The sequence below is a fragment of the Adiantum capillus-veneris genome, chromosome 25 (assembly GCF_014529385.1).
Source record: "Adiantum capillus-veneris isolate H3 chromosome 25, ASM1452938v2, whole genome shotgun sequence".
Lineage (NCBI taxonomy): Eukaryota > Viridiplantae > Streptophyta > Polypodiopsida > Polypodiales > Pteridaceae > Adiantum > Adiantum capillus-veneris.
In genome coordinates, this window is record NC_140955.1 from 116,266,731 (window position 1) to 116,271,093 (window position 4,363).

Genomic DNA, 4,363 nt, shown 5'->3' on the forward strand with positions numbered 1-4,363 from the left:
TCTACTAGAAGACCAATATCTAGCACGAAGGTGTTACTCAGCGTGAAGGGGGTGAAGGGATGAATTTCCCGCACGATAATCGAGCCGATCGCAACCATAAGTGCCGTGTCAAAAACTATACCCAGGCATCCTCAGCTATATCTAACACGGGCATGGAAGATGGGATCAAAGGCTCCCATCACTTTTGGGCCCCGACATTAGGCGCATGCCGTAGATCTTGTCGCAAAAGTAAACTCGGGTATTTTTGTAAACTTGGGTACCTGAGTTTACAAAAATACCCGAGTTTACTTTTGCTCGTTCCGATACTTTTGCACGTCAAAACTCCATGAAAACGTGTACATTCCACAGTGATGTGCGCGGGCGTGGTGGATAGGCCACATGGCCCTCAGACCCTAGGTTGTGGGTTCAATCCCGTGGGGTGGGGGGGGGGGGGGGGGGGGGGGGGGGGGCGAAGTAAACTTAGGAACTCGGGTACCCGAGTTTACATTGTACCCAAGTTTACATTTTTCCCGAGTTTACATTGTCCACGGAAGCCCAGCATCTATGGTCCTCAATCATCCCACTGTAGATCCCATCTCCTCCCATGCCCGTGTGAGATATAGGCCAGGCCCAGGCATGCCAAAAACTCGGGTAGTGCATGATAACTCACAATATAACCTCATAAAAACGGTTGAGGGTACACAACGTGTGAGTGGGTGAGGTGGTTAGCTCATACATCACAAAATCGGGGCACGAGGTTGTGGGTTTGAATCTCGAATCGCACAGCCTGCTAGAGTCTTTGTACCGCCTTGAATTTTGCACCATCCAGGTTTCGCATCAAGATCCCACGGCCGTTGATCCCCTCATCGCCACACATTAAATGCTCGATATACTTAGTGTCGAGGCGATGCACCCAACTTGAGAGAGGGCTTGCACACACAATATGCTCTACCAATTTGAGCTTGAAGAGGTACAAAAGAATGTTGTCCGGAGCAAGGACTTGCAGGAGAAATGACAACGTCCGAAGAGGAAGGACGATGCCACATTCAATTTTCTCGTGTAAAAATTTGGATATCTAATGAGGGGTATTTGGAGACCATTCTGTCAGCAAGGCTCAAACTCACGATCCAAAGGTCTAGACTTCAACTCAACAACGCTAACCACTTAAGCTCACAACTAGAGTTGCTTTTAGACTGGAGCAAATGAGTGTCAATTTTTGGGGGTAGATGTGTTAAAGTTAGAGCATCTAAAGTGAGTAGGGGTACCATGTGATTTTTAATGCAAAAAAAGGGCGTCTGGTGAAGATGATCTCTCTCTCTCTCTCTCTCTCTCTCTCTCTCTCTCTCTCTCTCTCTCTCTCTCTCTCTCTCTCTCTCTCTCTATATATATATATATATATATATATATATATATATATAACATCGCCCTGACTCGTGAGGAACGAGGACTCCGTTGAGAAAGAAGAGCCCTGCATCAACCGTCCTAGCCCGCTAAAGGAGCCGACGCAGGCACTCCTCTACTGATTTAAGGAGGCCTTAGCTACGCCTCGAAGGCGGAACGTCTTTGTAGCTTTAGACCCCTAGTTAGGAATAAGGCTAAACTCAAACATCTTTTCGGTTTTATATATATATATATATATATATATATATATATATATATATATATATATATATATATATATATATATATATATATTGACATGGTATCAGAGCACTTGGCTCAATGATTGCAAGGAGGGAGGAGATTGCCACAGAGAAGGGGAATAGAAGAAGAGGATGGGATGTTCTTGGCATCTTTTTTTATGTTCCTAGCGTTTTCTCTTTAGCAAGCACATAGCAGCATTTTGAAACACTCTGTGTTTTTGAGTCTACAAGTTGGTTTTTTTTCGTGTTTTGGGAGGTGTCTGACGGCACTTCTACTTATGTTTTGAAAGGCAGTTGGAATCGATGGCGAGTGCCCTTGTGCCTTTTGCTTCAGTGTTTTGAGATGCTAGCAATATAGCCCTCCATCATGGCAGTTTGTTGGAGTGGGAGATCGTCAGTGGGCTGTAAATGAGCAGCATTTTTAAACGCTTCAAGCGATGTTTTTGATTGCGTTTTGATATGCCAAGGGAAGAATGGATTTGCCGGTTTTTGACTAGAAATGGCATTTTGAAAGGAATGGAAATGAAAGGCCAAAAGAGTAACATTTTTGGTAGTAAAGGCATAAGCAAGGGCTTGTTTCCATGTAACTTCGGCATCAACAACGACCAACACCAACCCAAGGCTATGGATAGGGCATCGGCTAGTTTTCAGTTAGTGGCCTATGCACAAGTGAAGTTCTCAATGAAGCCGTCAATTTGTTTGGCTCGGGAATGTGAAGCCAAAGGCAAATGCATGAGTTCGATAGAGGACGCATGCAAAGGAAAGCTTGATGAGGATGGCAGGACAAGCGCTCAATTAGAATTTAGTTGCCTCAGTACCCACGAGGTCTGAGAGCTGTTGTTATAAATGGGAGAAGACTCTTTGTTTGGCTTGGGAATGCAAAGCCGAAGGCAAAAGCAAGAACTCACAAGAGGACGAAGGCAAAGGCAAGCTGGACAGAGACAATGGTGATAAAGATTTGATAGAGGAGATTAGCATGGCACACGTGGTGGCGGTCAAGGTGGCCATGATGTGAGATTTCTAGTTAGGTGATAGTTGCCACAACTAGCTTTAGTCACAAAAGAGGCTTGTGAGTGGCGGAGAGAGGCAAACGAAGCTGCCTACAAGTGATTGGGACCCATGTGATGGAGTTCAAGTTATGGGTGTTTGAACCCATGGGTTTGAGTTCAAGGCACATGCATCTGGCAAGGAACAAACATGACGTATACAAAACACTATGGATATGTTGCAGACAATCCTTTGTTGTTGGCTGGATTATGGGGTTAAGATGTGTTTCAAAGTTCATTGTTTAGGAATTTTTGGACATGATTCGTTCACAGTTCACAAATGGGGATTCTTGGATGTAATAAGGTCTACAATTCAATTTTCTATGAGGCAAATGCTGCTCAAGATGGCATTCTTCTAAGGTAAAAAAGTTGGAGGATGCATAACCGAGGTATATCTAGTGGAAACGATCCTTTGTTGGGGACTCCATGGTAGCTTCTTCATCAACTTGGTCTTCCTACATATGTCCACTATGAGATGTAGAGAGGTTGTTAAAGTTAGAGCATTTCAAGTGAATAGCCCAATGTGATCCCAATATTTATTTTGGTTTTAAGTATTTATTTTACTTATTTGTCAAAGTCTTGGGCAGGGCAATTTACTAAGGGGATACTTAGAGCCCCCAAGCTAGTATATACGCAACACCTTGCCCCCATTGTATACTCACTAACTCATTGTCAAGTTGGTTGGTTCAACAATCTCTCTCTCTCTCTCTCTCTCTCTCTCTCTCTCTCTCTCTCTCGTATTCTCCCCATTGCTCTACGATTTTGCATCGTCAACTTTGACAAGACATGTCCCTAAATACGAGACCATCTTTTTAATGTCTCCTCTACCCTAATATGTGGCCAATCGATCACCTCTCTCATGGTACCCACACTAACTTAATATGTGGCCTAGCCATCACCTTTATCCTAGTATCTCCTAAGGCTGATGTGTGGCCTATCACATAGCTATGCTAAATACACAATCAACATTAAGTTGCATTTTATGAGTATGCACGCCACCCCTAACTTCCCAAGGTGACCTCACTTTCTCCCCTTGTAAGGCCTAACTTTCGAAGGCGACCACAACCTCAACTTGTTAAGTTCTTTCCTAAGACCTTGTTTTTTAAGTCACTATCTCCCCTCTCACTACCTAACTTCCCCATTTCAAAGGTAGATCTCTCTCTCTCACACACACACACACTCTCTCTCTCTCTCTCTCTCTCTCAAAAGTGGTTGGTTTCTATTACTTGGGAAAAAAACCCCAAACCCAAATGGTGCCAATTCTTAGAGAAAGTACAAGATTAAATACAAAGCATGTTCAAGGGCAAGATAAGAAAAAACCACATATGACTACTGGCAAGGGCAAAATCAAAAGGCTAGTGGAAAATATATTTCCTAAAGAGAACTAGTAGTGCACTCATAAAATGAGAAGAGGTGTGTGTGTGTGTGTGTGTGTGAGAGAGAGAGAGAGAGAGAGAGAGAGAGAGAAAAGTTAAGATCATCTCAAGTATTAGCATAACAAAGACGGAGATATAAGAGGATAGATTTATGTATCCAAGGCTTCTTGTTTTACTTGTCTCCCTTCCCTAGGAGGTCCTCTCCCCCTATGATTGGTTTGCTTGGCAACAACGTCCTGTGGTGGCTGCCAACACGTAATTCTTGATCCTTTCTAATATATTCATTGCGTTTATGGAAAAAAAAAAAAAACAAAGATAT